At 44.4% G+C, this 22,119-nt stretch overlaps 1 protein-coding gene across 1 annotated transcript in view; it reads left to right on the top strand.

Moving 5' to 3' along the window:
• USP24 (ubiquitin specific peptidase 24) overlaps positions 1-22,119 on the top strand; it is a 4,679,666-nt gene that overhangs the window by 4,134,289 nt on the left and 523,258 nt on the right. The window lies entirely within an intron of this gene.

Raw genomic sequence — 22,119 nt, 5'->3', positions numbered from 1 at the left:
ATATATATATATATATCTGTGTGTGTGTGTGCATATATACACATACACATGCAGAGATTCTGGAGATAACTTTTCCTGTATATGTTTTTATTCTAAGCAGGTGAGCATATACTTTGTATTGCAGTTGTTAAAGATTGATGTGATGTTGTCAGTCTCACCTTTATTCTCAGTGATGTTGTTGGATCCAATCCATCAGATCTGTCTTGGCCTTTTACAAAAGCTCGATGCCTTCAGCAAGGCTCGTGGGCATTCTCCCTTACCCACAATGCAACTCCCTAACTTCCTCAGATCTCGTTTACCTATTTGCAAAAGATCTGGCTCCTAAGCAAGCACTGGGCAAAGTGCTTTCTTTATTATTTAAGTCTGCTCTTAAACTTACCCTTTCTATTATTAGTTAGTTCAATATAGTTTCTCTGACTTTTTGTGTATCCTTACCCATTTTTTCATTTATGGAGAGTGAGTGTTGATTCCCTTTGCTTCCCCTTAGCATCCGTTTAAGTTAGAGGATGTCGACTAATGTCCGTTTAAGTTACAGGACATTTATTCCTGTCTTTCTTCTCCCCTTCCTCTCCTTTATTGTCCGTTTGAGTTAGAGGACGATTTCTGTTATTAAAAAAAATTCTTGCTATCTTCTGAAGTTTTTTCTGTCTGTTTAATTTAGAGGATGTTTTCTGGCGTCCGTGTCTCTCTGAGTGTGTGCGCTAATGTTTCTTTTTTTTCTGCTTAGTTAATAAATATGTCTCAAAAGCAAGAAGGGAAACCTCTTGATTTCAAGAAATGTAAACAGTGTGGGAAGAAGATGCCCCTAAGTGATTCACACACTGTGTGTATTGCTTGGGGCCTCTTCATCTCCAAGACTCTTGCTCCATATGCCATGGTTTTAACCAAAGGGCTCTGATGTAGGGCAAAATCAAATTTATTTTAAAGGGACTGCTGAAAACTCCTTTCTGTGAGGCTATTTCTACTGAGTCTACTTCGAAATCTGATGAATATGCAAAATCTGACAAATGAATAAAATGTTCCTCTTCACCACGAAAGTCTTCCTTAGAGCCAAAGCAAAGAGCTCCTAGGCTGTCTGCTCAACCAGAACCCTCAGTGCAGACAGTCATTTCTGGATCCAAGAGTTCATCGGAGCAGCTGTGACCTCTTCGGCTCCCACTGAATTTAGATATCGGAGCTGTTCCCCTTCATTGGAATCAATACCTTCTCGGCTCCCATCTCTATTTTTGGCAAAGTCAAGGTCTCCAACTCTTTCTACTCAGTCTACCAGGAATTTGTCCGATGTTGATGTGGATAGGGTAGTGCAGAGGCTGCTAAAGGCACTGGCCTTGGCCAAGTTGTTATTGGAGCTGAACACAAAGGAATCTGATCAGACACAGTCCTCCCCTTCAGCATCTGCTCCTCCTCCAATCCGTCCCCTGGTTTTGGAGATGGAAGATTCTGATGTCCAACTTTCAGGATGCATAGATGTTATGTGATCCTATCTCGCCTACATTCTGACTGATGGGTTCGGAGCCGATCCATCGGCTCCGACTCGGCACGCTTATGCCAAAGAGCGAAGTCTCTTATTGGCTGAGCTTACTATATCCCAGGATGCACCACTACCAGTCCCCCAGATCTCGTTTGCCGCTATCTTGCGAAGACGTGGTCTCGAGCTGGCTGAGCTGAGTAGTATTTATTTACTAACTTTTTTCTGTCAGAATTTTGCTGTTCTTGTCATAAAAAGCTGTTTTAACGGCTATTCTTCACTTTGTGGTGTGTTTGGAGTTTTGTGAGAACTTTGTAGTGTGATTGGGCGTTGATTTGATTTCAGGCCTCCTTCATCTTAGGGCCTTCCCGGTCAGTCAACCCCCCTTAAACCAGAGGGTTTCAAAGTACCCTTTACTTAGTGTTACAGATTGTTTACCTAATCGGCAGTTGTAAACCGATTTTTAGGTAGTGTCATTTGATCAGAAAATCTAGTGGATAGTGTTGTTTTTTTCTGTCCGGGATTACTGTTTCTTTGCTATAATGTCTCAGAATCCTAGGCCTTCGGGCTTCAAAAAATGCACCAAATGTAATTTTAAAATGTCAATCACAGATGACCACTCTCTCTGTGTTTATTGTTTGGGTGCAAAACATTTACAGGAGTCATGCAGCGTGTGTCACGCTTTTTCCTCGAGGGTCCTCCAGGAGAGGAAAAATAAACTTATTCTTAAAGGCTTAATCAAACCCTCCTTCGAAGAAGCTCTAGCATCCTCTCCTTCTCCAACCAAAAGAAGAAGGCGTCGGCTCCGACCAGTCCGTCGGATCCGGCCGCCAAAAGACATAGGCAGGCTTCTCCTTCGGCTCCAAGGACTTCGGAGCCGAGGGCGGAATGGTCTGCCTCGATGCCACCAGTCTCGACTCCTCGGGCTTCGGAGCCGATGGCTGGGGCATCGAGAGGTGGGTCACCTTCGCCGGCACCACTGGTCTCGGAGCCGACTAGGGTTGCCCGCTCAGACACTTCCTCCTCGGCGCCGAAGTCCTCCTCGGCACCGATGGAAACTAGTGTGGGTATTCCTTCGGCGCCGATAATCATCGAGTCGCCTCGGAGCCGGTCCCCTAGTCCTTTGGGGCCGTTGGAGAGGCCATCTCGAACCCGTTCAGTATCCTCTAAGTCCTCGAGGATGTCGGATTCGGATATAGACAGGGTACTCCAAAGACTGTTCCAGTCCCCAGTCTTTCAAAAATTTGTTTCGGCTCCGACCCAGTTGGCTTCGGAGCCGATAGCCCATGCCCATCCCATGGCTGTTCCTCCTCCGACCGCTTCAGCTCCGTCGGAGCAGATGCTGTTGGAGCCGGTGGAGATCTTAGGGTCGGCTCCGACCCTTACTCCAACCCGGGCCTTCGGGTCCGAGTTTGGTACACGGACTTCTTCGGCTGGACCCGGGGGTGATGTTTCGGGACCTATGCTGTCGGTTCCGAGCCTCCCTCTCGGTGCTTCGGCTGCGGGACTTCCGTCTGCTGTCATGGCTCCGGGGACCGGACACTCCCAGGATTCTGGGGGTCCGGCTTTCAGAGCTATGAGGAGTGCCTTGGCCAAGTCTTCCTCGGCCATCTCTCCGGCTTTACCGGCACCTTCCCTGGGCGTGGAGACTGGGTCTTTGGCAGTTCCCCTGTCCTTAGGCAGCGGAGCCCCTGGGCCTGAGGTTACCCCCATTGGGGGTTCCCCTCCTCCTGAGGGTTCTTCGGAGTTGTCTTCGGAGGAACCCCCAAGGAAGAGATCGTGCAAGAGGAAGCACGTGGACTCCCCCGAGTCTATTACATCGGACACTGATCTTGATGATGCGGAGGGGTCCCAGTCGCCCTCGGATGATGTCTCATTTGCAGACATCTTAGAGATCCTCAAACAACGAGGCGGCTGGATATCCAAACCCCCCTCTGCTGATGAGTCAGTGCTCCTCAAGGCCTTTGGGGCTCAGCCCTCCGCCTCTTGGGTGTCTCCGCCCTTCGAGCTCCTGGATTTAGTTTGTCGAAGGGCGTGGGAACACCCAGATACCGTGGAACCAGTCCCTTCTCGCCCTAATAAATTTTTATCTGCTCCACCCGAGAAGGAGTTCCTCACTAAAGGCGTGGCTGTAGATGCCATGGTGGTGGCATCTGCTACACAACAGGACGTGGCAGAGGCTTCAACGTCTGTCCATCCTCCTAATAAGGAGTCTAGGAGCATGGACAGGTACGGGAAGCGCACCTTGACTTCAGCGGCCTTTACTTTAAGGTCTCTGAATTATTTGGCACATTTTACCAGGCTTCAGAGGGATCTGGTCAAGGAGCTGTCAGATTCCCTCTCGGTAACCTACCTGAGCAGCTAGCCCAGTCGGTTAGCTCTCAGTTGGCTATCCTTACGCCAATTTCTAACTCGTCCATGAGGCTCATTTCCTATGCGGCCGAAGGCGGTAGAGCGGCAGGCACAGGCGTGGCTCACGGAGACAAGCCTGGCTCCGCTTGTGTCAGTTTGCGGATGCCTTCAAGTCTTCCTTCGCCGACGCTCCCTTTGATGGGTCTTCTTTGTTTGGACCCAAGGTTAAAGACACCCTTACCGCTGTGAGCAAGAGGGAAAAACTTTATCTGCCGTAGGTGCCGTTATTCCACCCCTTCGGCCTTATCCCAAGGCCAAAGGAGGGAAAATGTGGTTCGAAAATCACTTAAGTTTTTCCTCAACAGCAGGAAGATTCCCCTTCCAGAGGCAGAGGACGGGGAAATTTTTCTGGGAGACGCCGTCCCAGAGGCGGCAGAGGGCCCCGCAATTCTGGAGACCGCGAGTCCTTTCGTGGCTCTTCAGCCTCCCACACATCATGAGGGATTGCCCGGCTGTACTGCTCCGGAGCCAGTCGGGTGCCGTTTTGCCAAGCACCTAAAAGCCTGGGAGTCAATCACTCAGGACAGATGGGTGCTTCGGATCATTGCTGGAGGTTACACCATCCCATTCACATGCTCACCCCCACCGTCCAAAAAATCCCGGACCCACCACCCAGTCAAAGGGAAATTGCAGCCGCAGAAGCTTTAAAGCTGCTAGAAAAAGGAGTCATCCAACGGGTCCCCACTGGCCAGATCGGATCCGGAAATTACTCAAGGTTCTTTTTAGTGCCAAAAAAGACAGGGGACCTGAGACCAATATTGGATCTCAGCAAACTGAACCAATCCGTCATGAAATCCAAATTCCGAATGGTCACGTTACAATCCATTCTCCCATTGTTGGAGAAGGAGGTTTGGATGTGCTCCATAGACCTCAAGGACGCCTATTATCACATACCGATTCATCAGGCGTCCAGGAGGTATCTGCACTTCAGCCTGGGAGTCAGTCATTTCCAATTGTGTGCACTGCCCTTTGGTCTCACCACAGCCCCCAGGGTGTTCACCAAGTGTTTGGCAGTAGTGACTGCTCACCTGAGGAGTCTCGGATTCCAAGTGTTTCCCTATCTGGACGACTGGCTCCTGACTGCCACCACCAGGCATCTACTAATGGACAACCTCAAAGCCACTATCTCCCTAGGTGCTTCCCTGGGGATTACATTCAATTGGTCAAAGTCTGTCTTGCTGCCCTCTCAGCGCATAAGGTTCATAGGAGCAGAGATAGACTCAAAATTGATGCGCGTTTTTCTTCCTACCGAAAGGATCCAAACTTTACAGGGCCAAGTTCGAGCTCTGATTTCAAGATCCAAAGCCCCAGCCAGGATGGTCCTACAAGTTTTAGGTTCAATGTCTGCCACGGTTCTTTTAGTTCCTCTGGCAAGATTGCACATGAGGATTCTTCAGTGGCTATTGTCAACTCAATGGTCCTTTCAGGACCTTCCCCTCAATCATCACATCATGATTACGGAAACATGCAAACGGGACCTTCGCTGGTGGCTTCAGACATCCAATCTAATTCAAGGAAGCCCCTTTGTTATTCCCTCTCCAGTGGTTACCCTGACGACAGATGCCTCCCAGATAGGGTGGGGGGGGCATTGTCTGGGCAGGTTAGTTCAGGGCTCCTGGCTTCCAGACGAAGCTCTTCTCCACATCAATGTGTTGGAGATGAGGGCTGTACTCCTATCCCTACAGGCCTTACACAAGTTTCTTCCTCAGGGCATCATCGCCATCCACACAGACAACATGTCGGTGGTCTGGTATCTGAACAAACAAGGAGGGACCAGATCTTACCCCCTTTGCAGAGAGGCCATGAGGGTGTGGGAATGGGCTGTAGCTACCAACCGCTTCTTGGTAGCGACCCACATTCCGGGGAAATCAAATATATTGGCAGACAAATTGAGCAGGACAATTCTCTCTCCTCACGAGTGGTCCCTAAACGAAACAGTAGCAGCTCAGGTTTTCAGGAGATGGGGAACGCCGTGCTGCGATCTTTTTGCAACACCACTAAACACGAAGTGCAAAAGGTTCTTCTCCTTGACTCCACATCAAGGGGAAGCAGCTATGGATGCTCTAGCACAACCTTGGCCAACAGGGCTACTTTATGCCTTTCCTCCGATACCACTTCTCTCCAAAGTCATTCAAAAAGCTTCTCAATTGGGGTCCACAATGATACTGATTGCTCCATACTGGCCTCGTCAGGTATGGTTTCCCTACCTGAAGAAACATGCAGTGGACGATCCTTGGACGTTAGATCTAACTCCGGATCTGCTAATCCATCAGTCGGGACGACAGCATCAGTCCCTACGCTCCTTGAAGTTGACAGCCTGGCTCCTCCACTTCCGACTTTAGTCAGAAGTCACACATTAGACCCGGAAGTTATTCACATTTTATCTTCAGCCCACAAACCCACCACTAACAAATTGTACCTCAGTAAGTGGAAAAGGTTTGCTATCTGGGCTCAACTCAGGGGCTTAGACCCTATCACTGCTCCGATCCCGAAGTTTTGAAATTTTAACATCCCTGTTTAATCAAGGATCTTCTGTCTCTACTATTAAAGTACAACTGGCGGCTATCTCTAAATTCCACGAATCTATGGATCCTCCATTGATGAGCAGCAGATTATGCAAGACTTTTATTAAAGGTGCGGGCCTGTTAAGACCCCAGTTTTTCATCCTGCCTCCGTGGGATCTTGATTTGGTGCTTCGTGCATTAACATCTCCCCTTCGAACCGGCTGCTACATGTGAGTTAAAATATCTGTCTTGGAAAACTGCCTTCTTAGTTGCAATTACTTCTGCAAGAAGAGTTTCAGAGCTTCAAGCCCTATCTATTAAACCACCGTACTTGATTTTCCACAGGGATAGAGTATCACTTAGGCCTAATCCATCCTTTGCCCCAAAGGTCTGTTCTAATCTCTGTCTTCAACAATCTCTAGAGCTACCAGTTTTCTTCCCAAAATTCTCCAATGATGCAGAATACACTCTCCATAAATTGGATGTTCACAGGCAATTGCGCTTCTATTTAGACAGGACTCAGCAATTTCGTAAGTCAGACCAATTGTTTGTGTCCTTCTCAGACAATAAATTGGGTAAAACCATTACAAAAGCTACCATCTCCAAATGGATTAGAGATTGTATATCTCAGGCTTATTCTTCATCGAATAAGCAACTTACAACATCTATCAAAGCTCACTCTACCAGAGCTATGGCAACTTCTATAGCTTTTCATTCCAAACTTGCTATATCGGAGATTTGTGCTGCGGCTACTTGGTCAAATCCGCACACTTTCATTTCCCACTATAAATTAGATGTGGCATCTAAAGGGCGAGCATCATTTGGTTCCACGGTACTCAGGAGGGTTTTCCAGTGAGCCACCCAGGATTCAGGTGCTAGGGACGCTGTCCCATCAGTCAGAATGTAGGCGAGATAGGATCACATAACATCTTTTAGTTATGTACTCACCATAACTTCAGATGTTTGGGATCCATCTCGCCTACATTCCTAATACCCACCCTCCTTCCCCCTGCCTTGGAGATCAGAAGAGATTGAACGGTTTTGAGTTCTACTGTTTTATCTTGTTTCATCTGACGATGTTATATAAGTAGGGCGTGCATGTGTGCATGTATGCGGACAAACTAGATCTGGGGGACTGGTAGTGGTGCATCCTGGGATATAGTAAGCTCAGCCAATAAGAGACTTCGCTCTTTGGCATAAGCGTGCCGAGTCGGAGCCGATGGATCGGCTCCGAACCCATCAGTCAGAATGTAGGCGAGATGGATCCCAAACATCTGAAGTTATGGTGAGTACATAACTAAAAGTTTCCTTGGATCCAATGTTTGCGTTGAGCATTTTTGCCTTCTGGGAGCAGGAGACATCTAGGAGCCGAACTGGCTCTCTGGTTGGGTCTGCAGAGCCAGTTCAGGTCTCTCTGGATCAGACCCTACCTCTGGGGCTTCGTCTTGGGTGAGTTCAGCTCCTACCTCTGCCTCTGAGCTTCTGTCCCCTGTGCCGGAGATTTCTTCAGCCCCGACAAACCTTTTGTCGGATCCGGGGTGTTCTTCGAAGCAGGGACAGGCTGCCTTTGAGGTCATGAGGCGGGTTTTGACTACACCTCAGTGTAAGACACAGTCTACCTTGAATCTTCCTCCTAGTTCTGTGCAGGTGTCTTTGCCTTCTCACATATCCTCTCCACAGGAACTTAGAGACCCCTGGCTCCAGAATGTCCAATAGGGGACACCTCCTCTTCTGAAACTCCCCAGACTACCCCACTGAGGAGGTCCCTCGGAAGAGGACTTGCAAGAGGAAGCATCTTGACTGCCCAGAGGAGTCTATCACATCTGATACTGACCTCGATGAGACAGGAGGGTCCCCATGGTCACCTCTTGAAGATGTCTCTTTTGGAGACATCCTGGAAATTTTAAAGCAGAGAGGTGACTGACAGTCCACATCCCCTTCAGCTGAGTCGTCAGTGTACCTGAAGGATTTCAGGTCTTGCCCCTCATCCTCTTGGGTGACCCCTCCTTCTGATGAGCTTATTGAGTTTAACTCTTGGAGGGCTTGGGAGACCCCAGATTCCATACTAAAGGTGTAGCAGTTGATGCCATGGTCATGGCAGTGGCCACTAAAATGGAACTATCTGAGACCACTTCTTCTATCCATCCTTCAAATAAGGATTCTAGGACCATGGATAGGTATGGGAAGCATGTATTTTTGTCAGCAACCTTTGCCTTCAGGTCACTGAATTACTTGACCCACTTTACCAGATTACAGAGGGATCTGTTGAGAGAACTTTCAGATTCCCTCCAAGGAGCTGTAGCAGACGCAGCAGCAGATGGTCACCGCTAAGCTCGCCACCCTCAATGCAGTCTTAAATTCTTCCATGAGACTCGTATCTTATGCAGCAGATGGAATGTGTAGGGATGTGGGTTCAGGTATCTCTCTCAGGAGGCAGGCCTGGATGCACTGTTGCAATTTCACGGAGCCCTTCAGGTTTTCCTTCATTAATGCCCCTTTTGATGGCTCTTCTCTTTCTGGGCCTAAAGTAAAAGAAATGCTTACCAGGTGTGAACAGGAAGGCAAGACCTTGTCTGCCACTGGAGTATGTTTTTCCACACCTACCAGACCCTTTCCCAAAAGTCAGAGAGGTTGTGGGAAGATGTGGTACAGAAAATCACAACTGTCTTTCCAGGACTCACGAGGTGAAAGTTCCCCTAGAGGCAGAGAGGGGAACAATAATGGAAGATCCCACCCTCACGACAGAGGAGGCCTGCAGAATCAGGGCTCCAGAGGATCTTTTTTTGGTAGGCCCTTTCAGTGCTTCTGAAGGGGTGCCCGATTACTTACCTCTGGAGGCATTCGGGGGGGGTGATTGTCTCTCCACTGCAAAACCTGGCAAAAGATAGCAAACAACAAATGGGTGCAGGACATAATATCCAGGGGATATATTATTCCCTTCTCCTTGCCCACTCCCGCAAACATATCCATTCCAGATGTTCCACCCAGTCAGAAGGAACAAGCAACATTAAAAATTCAAAAGTTGCTAAGAAAGAGTCATCCAAGAAGTCGCTGCAGACCAGAGAGGATCTGGAAGTTACTCAAGGTTCTTTTTAGTTCCAAAGAAAACAGGAGACTGGAGACTTATCTTGGATCTCAGCGATCTGAACAAATCTGTGAAAAAGACCAAGTTCCGGATGGTGATATTGCAGTCAATACTTCCATTCCTGGAAAAGGACAGTCGGATGTGCTCTATAGAACTTCAGGATGCATACTACCACATACGAATGGAAGGGTGAATCCAGAAGGCTTTTGGGCTTCTGGCTAGGAGCCGGCCACTTCCAATTTTGAGCTCTACCCTTTGGTCTCACTACAGCCCTTAGAGTGTTCACCAAATGCATGGCAGTAGTGGTGGCTCACCTGAGACACTGAGGATTCTGTGTGTTTCCGTATCTGGATGACTGGCTCATAACCACACCGACCAGGCATTTTCCGCTACAAGCCAAGGACTATACTCTACAGCTCTGTTCCTTCCTAGGTATTATAAATGATGAAAAATCTGCTGTAGAGCCATGTCAGAGCATGGTCTTCATAGGAGCAGAGATGAACAGAACTACAATAATAGCAAAACTTCCACAAGATAGCGTAGACGATCTTCGCCATTATGTAAGATTGTTAATCAGGAAGAAATGAGCTTCTGCCAAACTAGTTCTCCAAATACTTGGAAAAATGTCTACTTCAATTGTTCTCATTCCCGTAGCTTGTCTCCACATGAGGATACTTCAGTGGTTACTTTCGACACAGTGGTTAGTTCTAGAACTTCCTATGCTGCACAAAATCAAGATAACCAATTCCTGCAAAAAGGATCTCCAGTGGTGGATTTACTCTCCTCTGGTGTCTCAGAGCCGTCACTTTATCCCCCCCCCCTCATCCGCAAGCTACAGTGACCACAGATGCCTACCAGATTGGGGGGGGGGGGCATTATCTCAGGAAGACAGTTCAAGGCATCTGGCAACAACATGAGGCTCATTTGCACTTAAATGTCTTGGAGATGAGGGCAGTGCTTTTGGCATTGCAAGCATTTCAGGACTCCCTCCCTCTAGGAATGATAACAGTCCAATCAGACAACATGTCTGTGGTCTGGTACATAAATGGGGGGGAGGGCAGATCTTACCCTGTTGTCGAAAAGCCGTGAGGGTCTGATAATGGGCAGCAACTTCCAACTGCTTTCTGATAGCAATGCACATTCCAGGGAAAGCCGATGTATTTGCAGACAAATTGAGCAGAGCCATTTTATGGCGTCACAAGTTGGTCCCTCAGTCAGAAAGTTGCGGAAGAGATCTTCCAAAAATGGGGCCAGCCTTGCTGTGACATGTTTGCATTGCCCACTAATGTCAAATGCAGCAACTGTTTTGCCCTGATCCCTCCTGTGGTGGAGTCAACAAGGGATGCCCTTGTTTATGATTGGCCCCTGGGACTTCTTTATGCTTTTCCACCAGTTCCTCTAATTCCCACATTTTTTGCAGAAAGCAAGTCTGTTGGAGATGACAGTAATCCTAATTGCTCACTACTGGCCTTGATAAATTTGATTCCCCTTCCTTCAGCCTTATGTATGGGACAAACCATGGATTCTTGACCCTGCTGCACACCTTCTGACTTACCAGTCAGTGATGGTTCATCCCAATCTGGACAATCTCAAACTGACAGCTTGGCTGCTCCAATTCCCCTCATTGCTAGGTTTCCTCTCCATTTGTCTCCAGTAAAACAGATTTTATCTTCCCATAAATCATCTACATACAAGTTGTACAGAGGTAAATGGAAAAGATTTGTTTCACGAGCCAGCAGTAATCAAATAGATCCCTTTACTGTGCGCATACATTGTCTTCTAGAATTTTGGCAAAACTTTTCAATCAGGGTGCTACTGCAGCCACTATTAGAGTTCAGTTGGCAGCAATTTCAAATTTTCATATAGGTGAAAATGATTGTGGAGTCATGTCAAACATACTTTGTAAGGCATTATTGAAAGGAGCTATAATGAGAAGACCCCCAAAGCTAAACCCGGCACCACCTTGAGATCTGAATTTTGTTTTGTCAAACATTGTCTGTCCTCCCTTCAAACCATCTGCTACTTGTGATTTGAAGTATCTCTCATGGAAAACACTCCTCGTAGTAGCTATTACTTCAGCAAGGAGAGTTTTGGAATTGCAAGCTTTATCTGTCAAGCTGCCATACCTAGTATTTCAATCACTTTAGTTTTTAAAGATTTTTTTTAGAAATTTAAATTAGAATTTTAAATGCATAAAGTTGTACATAGTTGATTTTAATGGTAATCGAAACATAATAAATTTGATGCTAGGTATTTGGTAATGATATACACATTTAATCAACATTTGAGGTGATGAGGTTTATTTATACATGAACCATTTACTCAATAATTTTATACAATATTTTTAATATACTTGTAATTGATGTTCTTATTACATAAAGTTGGTCTAGGGATTTGATTTTCATGTTTTTGGTTGAAATGTACATGTTTCTTTAAATGGCGTTACTTGGAGCACGCAATGACGTGGTATTATAAACTTGATTTGGCGGGTGTTTTTGTTAGTACCTCTGATGAAGCTGTAGCAGTGTCTCCAGTGAAAACGCCTGTATTATTGCTTTTGATCAATAAACTTGGCGTTAAGGATTTGTGTTTTACCAAGTTTTTTACCCTCCGGTAATGTTCGCTTTTTATTGGTGTTGGCAGCAAAAGGCAAAAGCTGTTTTTGCACAGCTTGTTTTCCAGTAAGGGTTTGCGTTTCAAGGAGTCTGCATTTTCGTTTTTTAACTGTTTCTGTGGTTGTGTTTTATACCTAGTATTTCATAAGGACAGTTTCTTTATGCACCAACCCCTCATTCTTATCCTAAGTTGGGTCGGAAAGTAACCTCAATCAAACTATCGAGCTACCAATTTTCTTCCCAAACTTCCAAAATAAAGGAGAATATTCATTGCATCTTCTGGATGTTCATAAGCAATTACATTTCTACTTACACAGAACTTCCGGAATCAGAAAATCAAATCAGCTATTTATTTCTTATTCTGATATTAGGAAAGGCCTAGTGGTGCCCAAAGTTACTTTGTCTAAATGGCTTTCACAATATATATCCTTCATCTACAGTTCTAAGAAAAAACACTTGCTTACCCCCCCAACCGTTAAAGCTCATTCCACTAGATCAGTAGCTACTTCTGCAGCCTTTCAAGTTAGGTTACCTTTGGATAATATCTGTGCTGCAGCAACATGGGCAAAACCTCATACGTTTATTACTCTTTACAAAGTGGATTTGGCCTCTGGGAATAGAGCATTTTTTTGGTTCTATGGTTCTGAGGAATATTCTGTCATGAGCCACCCAAAAATCAGGTAGCTTGGGACACAGCCTCGTCAGTGAGAATAAAGGTGAGATTGACAACCTCACAAAGAAGTTATGTACTTACCATAACATTTTATGTGTGTTGTCCATCTCGACCTTTATTCTCACAACCCTCCCTCCATACCCCCTGCCTATACTCCTGGAAGTCCAAGTAGCACTAATTGGATATTATAGAACTCTATAGTCTCAGATGCAATTTATGTCTGTTAATCTATAGAAGCAGTTACCTCTGTTTGACTTGTCAAGGGCAAACAACATCTGAGGAAGTTAGGGAGTTGCATTATGTGTAAGGGAGAATGCCCACAAGCTTTGCCGAAGACCTCAAACTTTTGTAAAAGGCCGAGACAGATTTGATGGATCGGATCCAATCCCTTTAGTGAGAATAAAGGTCAAGATGGACAACACACATGGAACATTATGGTAAGTACATAACTTCTTTTTTGTGCATGCATATCACAATGGATTAATTAGTAGTATTGACTTTAGCCTTTTTTGATGTATTTTATTTTTTTGTTGACTAGGGTAGTCCCACAAGGCTTGTAGACTTTTTTTCAAGGGAAGCTTGAGGTAATTATGTATGTGGGGAAAATTAATTTATAAGAAGTAGACAAAAGGAATACTAATGGAACAGTTTTAATGAAGACTTACTGAAAAAGATGCTAGTAAAAGATCAGGTGACTTGTAAGAGATATGAAGAAATTATTATGTTAAAGAATTTATACAAGAAGAAATGTCATAACATATATAATGCTACAGGATAAGAGGGTTTTGGGTAAGAGTTGCAAAAACGTTTACTGAGAGTTTCAGAGGCTGGCATAAATCCCGCTTCTCACATGTCCTCAGAAGCTCTACTACTGTCTGCTCTGGATATTAAGGGAAACCTCTGTCGATTATTTCTGAGGGAGCGAGAAGGACACTGCAAATTGTTGTTAAGGAGGAGATTCCCACTACATTGGTTGAGTATAGGCAAGGGTTTGAACTGCCTAGGTTTTTAGGGCAAACACTCCCCAGAAGAAAAAACAGAACACTAAACATCTTTCACCTGCTGCTAAAGATCCCCATCGTGAATGTCAGGATTTTATCCATGGGTAGTTTAATGCCTTAATGGCCTTAAAGCCTCCTCAAGGAGTTTCTGTGCTTGCTTCTCCTTGGTCCTGTACTCCCCTTAAGAGGCTTAGAGAGCAGAAATCATCTGCAGAGGGTTTGGATTTTGAGGAAGAGTCTTTGGCATACTCCTCACAAATCCCTTCTCCCCTGGGTTATGGATGTGATGATGAAGATTCTATTAGTCCAGACTTCCCCTTGGAGGAACTACTCTTTGGAGACACTATTTCTTATATGATGGAATATTTCAAATGGGACTGTTCTTAGTTTTCTGATATTCAAAAGAGGAGGTATGAACCACTGCAAATGGTCTCCTTAGTCCTCTGCTGTACCTCCTGGCTTGGCTACCCATTTAGATACCTTTTCAGCAGACTCTATGGCCCCTGACTCTCTACCTCCAGCCCCTAAGAAACCTGATAGATTTTACAAGGTCCCTGATAATTGTAAGTTCCTGTACAAATGACCTTCTGCCGATCCCTCTAAGTGCCCGTCTGTTCAGATAAATCTAAACTTTTGCCATCTACTAAACTACTTCCCTCACACAAGAACAGTAGGGCCATGGAACGTTTAGGCAGGAAGTTATATACTGCTGCTACCCTGACTTTACGACTATTTATTTCCAGATTCATATGAGCAGCAGGTATGTTCTAGCCCTTCTGTGTCAAGCTTCTCAGGCAATCTTTGACCTCCCTGATTCAGAAGGGAAGGTCTTGGCCCTTTTTATATTGGGTTCTACCTCTCAAGTGGCTCGCCACTGTATAAAATGTAGTTATGATGCATCTGATGCTTCCTTGAGGCTGCTGCCTTTGGTTCTGTTTTCAAACTTTACTCTTGGCATCATCTCCAGCCCTGACGATAGTAAGGCTACATTTCTGGATGCGGCTCTTGATAATAAAAACCTTTATGGTTCTGCTGCTGCTGTGCTTTTTAAATACTTCCAGGATAAAGGCAAGGCTTTAGAGGAATTGAAACATATGTTTGTGTCTCCTATCCCTAAGTTCTAGAAGCATTATCCATCCAAATCTGATTTTGTACATGGACAGCCTCGCTCTCTTCCTAAACATAGGTGTGTACGTCCTGCTAAGTCTGCTCAGACTCCTCCTTTTCAGAAACCTATTTTCAAGACAAACCAGTTTCTATCTGACAGTTTGCATCCCCTTTACCTGGGTCAGGTTTCCCTCTCCCTTCATCTTTCCCTGTCCCTTCCATTTGGTTGAGTCACTGAAGACTCTTGGGTTCTGCTCATCATCTGCCAGGGATACTTCATGTTGTGGAAATCCCCTCCTACTTTTCTGTACATTCCTCAACCTCCTCTGGAACAGATTCCTTTCTTTCCTGAGCTGCTTCAGTGCCTTTTGGCTCAGGGCACCATTCAAGTCGTGCCCCCCCCCGCCCATGAAGGGAAAGGGTTTTATTTAAGGATGTTTCTGGTTCCCAGGAAGAAAGGCACCTTGGAGACCCATTCTGGACCTTTTTCATCTCAGAACCTTTTCTAAACTTACTTCTTTCTGATGCTGTCCCTTTAAACCCTGTTCCCTTCTTTCCCAAGCTTTCTTAGCTTTGAGATCCAGGGATGCTATCATTACATCCCTATTCATCCCCTTTTCAGGAAGTTTTTATGTTTCTTCCATGCTTTTTCAGTTCTCTTCCTTACCCTTTGGCCTCTCTACTGCCCCAAGGGTGTTCACCAAATATCTCTCTCCTGTCATTGCCTTTTACAGGATGAGAGGAGTTCAATCTTTCCTTATATCGGTGACCTGCTCATTCAGGCGTCATCCCCTGAGGTCTTCCTTCAGCAACTCCTGTTTACTGTTTGTCTCTTACAGTCCCTGGGGTTTGCCATAAATTTTCAGAATTCAGTTCTGGTTCCTTCTCAGGCTCACATATTTCTTGGCTGCAGGATCCAGACCATTCCCATGCTGGCATCTCTGTCCTCATCCAAGGCTGTCTGTCTAATCACCTTTTTTCAATCTCTTCTTCCTTTGGCTTCAGTCACAGCCAGGGAATTTCTCTGAGTTCTAGGATTCATGGCCTCCACCGTTCCTTTGCTACTTTTAGCCAGACTCCATATGGGAAAACCACAGTGGTTCCTAAAGTCAGTGTGGCCTCAACACTGTCATCCACTGGATTTTTAAGTTTCTTTACTTCCATGCCTGAAACTCGAGCTTCAGTGGTGGGTTCATCAACTTTCTCTCAACCCATGTCTTCACTTTCAACCTCCAGTCCCCTCTCAGGAACTTTTTTTCAGATGCCTCAGATAGGGGGTGGGGAGATTCCTTTGGTTCCTTCAAGGTCCAAGGTCTTTGGCCTCCTTCTACATCAGTGAGGTACTCCATAGGGAGATCTTTTTGCCTCCTCTTTGAACAGACAACTTCCTCTTTTTTGCATCAGATTCCCAAGTCCTCTGAGTTGGAAGCCCTATCTTTTCCTTGGAAAGGGATGTTTCTGTATGCTTTCCCTCCCCTTCCTCTGATTTTGAGCGTCCTGTTCAAGATAAGGCAAGACTCCCCCAAAATCTTGCTGGTGACTCCCCTTTGGCCCAGATAACATTGGTCCCCCCTTCTTCACTTAGCCAGAGCAATCACCACAAGTTTCCTCACAGGGTGGACTTTCTCACACAAGACAAAGGGGTCCATGATCCATCTCTTCTTGTCCACTCTTCAGATGACCCTGTGGGTGTTAGGGGTCTGATCCCTTTTAGGCACTTTTTTCTAAGGACATGCGTAGTATTCTGTAGAGAGCCAAGAAACTTATTACCAGGAAATCATATTTATTCAGATAGAAGACATGTTCTGTCTGTTGCCTTTCTTGTAAGCAGGATCCATTTTCTGTGGGGATCCCTCTGGTTCGTTCTTTATATGAAGTGCTCCATGTCTGCCATTGTCTTCTCCTCTTGCCTCTAGGTTCGAGGTCACACAATTTCTTAAAGGCATTCTTCATATTAGGCCTCCCAGGAAACCTATTCTACCTTCCTGGGATCTCAGTTTTGTTGTTGAAAAACTGACTGAGGCCCCTTTTGAGCCAGCAGCTTTAGCTTCCTTGCAGCACTGTAATTGGAAGACTGTTCTTCTTTAGGCCTTTACTTCAGCTAATAGAGTCTCTGAACTCCAGGCTCTTTTGGCTGTTTCCTCCTTTCTTAGTTTTTCATAGAGACAGGGTCTGTCTCTGTATTAGTCCTTCTTTTATGGCAAAAATGGTTAATGAGTTGTCTCTTAACCAGTCTATTAATTTGCCCTCCTTTTTTCCTTATCTGCAGTCTGCTAGAGAGAAGGTTCTTCACACTCTGGATTTGCATAGACAGCTCCGATATTATTTGGATAAGACTAAGGCCATTCACAAATCTGAGCAACTTTTTGTTTCTTTTTATCCCAGATCTGTAGGTTTGGCTGTTTCTAAGCCAACCATATCATCCTGGATCTCTAAGGCCATTTCTTTCTATTGTTCCTTTCATGGAAAATGTCTTTCTACCTCTATAAAGGCTCATTCTACTAGAAATCTTGCTGCCTTTGGTGCTTTTTTCAAAGGTTTGGATACCAATTCTAGCCTTGAGGCTACTATTTGGACTTCTGTCCATGCCTTCACTAAGCATTATAAATTGGATGCTTGTAGGGCAAGCTGGCTTTGAAAGAGCTATCCGGTATAGGTTTCTTGAGGGCACCTCTGTGCCTTCCTCCTACCAAGTTTCCTCTTGAGCTTTTATACTCTCCCTTTTGTAAAGAGTTCTGCAACAGTGATATGGAAGTAATCTTACCAAAACTGTATATGTCATTTCTTCATTGTCACTGTTCCATTATTTGCTCTGTCCCTCCTTAACCTTCTGCTCTGCTCTTTTCCTTCTGTCTTCCAGGCCTGGAATTCTTTTCTTTTTTCTCCTTCTGGATGCACATGTTCCTCCTAGGGCTTTTCAGTTCTGAGCTATGTACATCCATACATCACCTTTATGCCCTACGCCTTGAGTAGGGAGCATATATATGACATATGATGTCTATAAAATCTAAGGCTTTCGTATACTGGCTGAATGCTGGGGCTACCTTTGACAGGGGATCCCATTTGTAAAGAATATGTGCACCAATGAAGAGAAAGACATGTACTGTTGTAAGCTTTTACACAACTGTACTGTCTTTAACTAGGTACAGGATTTATGCTGTTTTTTTTTTTTTCATCATTGTATGTGTTTGGCCACATGTAACTGGGCTGTCTTCAAATAGTTTTGTTTAAACACCCTTATATTTTATGGCTGTAAAATAAAGCTGCTGCTTGAAATTAATCTTCATTTGCTTATCTTCTGTCCTTTCCTTGACCACAGAAATGCTCAAGCAAGGCAAGACTTTTCAAGTAAGTATGGTTTACAGTTGGCTATTACTTATGCAACCTACATAAAATAAACTGTGTTAATACAAGCCTGGCAATCTTTGCAACAGTGTCTCACAGACAGGGACATTTCTCTGTCAGCAGTTCACTTACCCTGGGTAATGACCAAGCAGATGGAAGCTTTCAGCTGCTGCTGCAGTCCTTTGCTGGAGTTAAGATTCAGAGTACATTCCTTTGAGTTTTCAGAGGTGATGCACTCTGGATATAGTATTTTCTCTACTCTGGGAGAAATTAGTACTGCTCACTGTAGCAGGAAAAGGAGGGAGGTTATGGCATGTGCATTCTGTCTCCTGTGGTTTGTGAAGTTGCCTGAAGCCTTGCCGTTCTTGCTGATTCCACATCTTTAATGCAGTTTCAGAGAAGGAAAACCAAAACTCTTCCTCATCTCTTGGTGGTTGAGAATGGTGTGATTTCAAGAGGTAAGTCCCAGATAGTACAGTAAACTCCCTGATCCAATCCAGGGGCATCCATCACAATTTCAGCAATGCCTGGCTCTAGTTCAGGGGTTGGCATGGTGCAGAGGTACTGGTACCATGTGTTTTGCTAGGTGGGGTCTCAGATGTTGAGATGTCTAGGAAGTCTTCCATTCAGGCCTGTATCTCTCAGTCTGTAAGCACAAGAAATTGACAATGCCAAAAATAATGGGGGGGGGGGGGTGACAGAGGCCCAGAAATAGGGACAGATTTTAAATATTGCTGTTATGAACTTAGTTGCTAGACTACCAGGTTTTTTGTCGTCATACATGTTCATGAAGGATATGAAGTCAGAAATTCAAATGTCTGTCATTTAGAGACTTCAGTACTCTGTGATTTGCCAAAAAAAACAGAAGTTATAAGAGAAACAGAGCAAAAATATGAGACAAAAATCTGGTGAGTTGAACGGCATGATTAGGACTCGGTGTAGTAACACTTTCTGTGATTGAGCAAAGTGATACCCATTTGGCAACAGGTAGACAAGAAAAAAAACAAAAAGCATGGGCTGTTATAGAAGGCAAAAATCCTACTTGAGTGCTCCATCAAATGCGCAACAACAGACACACACTTGTGCTGTTTCCATTTTCCTAAATTTGCATTAAATCTAGCTTGCAAAACTTCAGCAGTGTTTCAGTAAAATAGCCAAATTCACTACCACTGTAAACCATAGAACCCACCATTGCACCACTATAAAGCAACTCATTTGGCTTGAATACTCAAATTTACCTCCACTACTGTCAGATGACTGCGGTGGTGGTGCTGCGGTAGCGTTGTCGCCTCACAGTAAGACGTTGTCCTGTTCGATTCTCAGCTTGAGCATCTTCTGTGTGGAGACATGTATGAATGGGTGTACCTTCATCGAAGGTTGTGCGTCAGGGCCGGCAACTCAGCATGTAAAAATCTACTGCCAATAATTAGCGGTCCGGAGTTCCGCTGTGGCGACCCCTAACCGGGAAAAGCTGAAAGACACAACAACAACCTCAACTACTGTCATATCAAAATAGCACATACAATTTCACTCGGACAGCTGCCCATCCCTTAAGAATTTTCTACAGTGGTATACTCCCACTAAAAAACTTTGTGTAAATTCCTGACCAGTATCATTCCCTCCAACAGCTGTTACAGTGACTCCCTTCACTCTAGCTACGTTACTAAAATCTGAAACTCCCAGACCACCTCCATGTGACAGAGCATCAAACCCAATCTCTTCAAGTCCTCACTAAAATCATATATCAGGAATACCTGGATGTGACACTGTACCCCTCCCCTGGATAAATCTCTTCTATCTGTGACAGCCTCCATTCCATCTGAATTTACTTTTCCCTGTATAGTCACATAGGACCTTGCTTTCAGAAACGGCTACTATACCCTTAGTTAATCCATCTCTAAGTTTCGCTCATGGTACTGTACCCCTTCATCTTTGTAGTGTGGTATACCCTTCTGAATGCTTTCAAAATATGGAATGCTCTACTACCACTTACATTAGGTATACATCACGTTATATGTTGATTCATGTTTGCTATAATTACCACTGTACTAACACCTACTGTTGTGCAATATTCCTTCATGCTCCTTACCTTATGAACAAGAATTACTCGATGTTCTGTTCTGTCAATGTATCTTATGTGTGTGTTTAACAGTATTGTACATTTCTATGTATATTTGTTGCAATGTATACTGAATATTGATTGTGACTTTTTTGAGCTTTTCTCCACAGGCCTCCACTGAAAGGGGTTTCCAACCCAGATGAAGTCTGAATAAAGAAATACAAATAAACTAGTTGATCTTGCTATTTTTTACTGATTTTGGGCCTCCATTATGACCTTATAAAGGGCAGCACTGTGGCCCAGTTCAAGTGGTCAGGCAGCTCCTTTTCTGAGTGTTGCTTTTGTATGTATATCCAAAGAAATTCTCCCTCTCTGCTGAGGCTGAAACATTCATGACTGATAAGCTCATCTGTATGCTGTTAGAGCCTGTCAGTGCAGCAGTTGAGAGAGTTAATTTTTTTTAGTTATCTGTAGCCATCATCCCCAAGTGTGAAATCTCAGTGCTTCGTATATGAGAACCCTTATTGACACTTACTTCTGGAAGTGGTTCAGAGATGTCACTGAACTAATCCATTTATCGTCCCATTTTGTTTATTCGGCACAAATCTGGGGAGGAGGTGTCATTCACACCTAAATTGTACTGTAGCAGCTCAGGTGTTACTGATTCTGGTACACCAATTTGGAGAAGTAGGATATTTCTCTGTCTCCTTATCACACAAAGAGAAGGCTAGCATTTGATAAGCAGGTGCTTTTCACATGTATTCTAGATTTGTATAGTGAAACATTTGTTCTGTTAATTTCTCTCATAACTATGGTATTGTAATAGTTCCATGTTTTAAAAAAGTCAACATTGTGTATTGTAATATTTGTACGTTCTTTGAGTATTGGGTTTTTCTGTCTATTATTAACACTTGTGTTGCTCTTGTCTGATGTGTTTGTACTCAACTGGGATGTGCATGGAAATGGTCTGATGAGATCAGTGCACTAAATCCATGCATAAAAAGATAGATGGATTCCCAACAGATGATGATGTGTTCTCTAGGAAGTGTATCCCACTTGAGGAGTGGCTGCTTCCATTGCAAGCTTCAAGAATGTCTCAATTATAAATATCTTTTGTGACTCCCTTCGTCAGTCATTATTGTGCTGACTCCTACTCCAGTAGTCAGGCTGTTTTCCTTTTTTTCCCTTAATTCATGACTCTGCCTTCTGAGCTGTGTTCTTTTTCTGTTGTTTATGTATTTATCTTCCTGTGGCTACTGCTTTGGATTCATCCTAGTCCTGAGAGTTGTCATGGGCGGTCTATATTTCTTAAACCCCATCCATCCATTTTTGCTGCATCATTTGATATATGAGAAGACCATCCCTCACAGGGTAAGGGTATCTTCCTTCTCTTTTGGATGAGCCTCTTCTCCAAAAGCCTGCACTATTGGAGCCCCCTCTTTAATTTTAGATAGTTATATACTTGTACATTACCATGTAACTGTGAAAAGTATCATGTCATTGTCATTCCTGGCTTTGCTAGTAGGTACTCCCTAGTAGCTGGGTGGTAGCAAACTGGTAGACTTTGGTGACTAGCAGGCCTATATATTTGATGTGTTACATCATGGTTCACATTTTTACAGGAACATGGCCATCCTGGAGTGCAAAATCTTCCAAAAAAGGATGCTGAACTCGTGACTGCTGGAAAAGATGAACCCAGCTATAGTGTCATTCATAAGAAGGCACTTTAAAGAGGTTAAAAAGTTTTATGTCCTTTATGGGGAGTGCTTCACACAACTGGATTTTGTCTGTATAAAAACTTGATGTTAATCTCAAGTTTTCTCTTTATGCTTAATTAACTTGTTGCACTA

This window comes from Protopterus annectens, chromosome 10.part0 (assembly GCF_019279795.1).
Source record: "Protopterus annectens isolate FY-2018-M chromosome 10.part0, PAN1.0, whole genome shotgun sequence".
Classification (NCBI taxonomy): domain Eukaryota; kingdom Metazoa; phylum Chordata; order Ceratodontiformes; family Protopteridae; genus Protopterus; species Protopterus annectens.
Note: the sequence above shows the minus strand (reverse complement) of the source record. Positions and strands in the feature narration are given on the sequence as shown.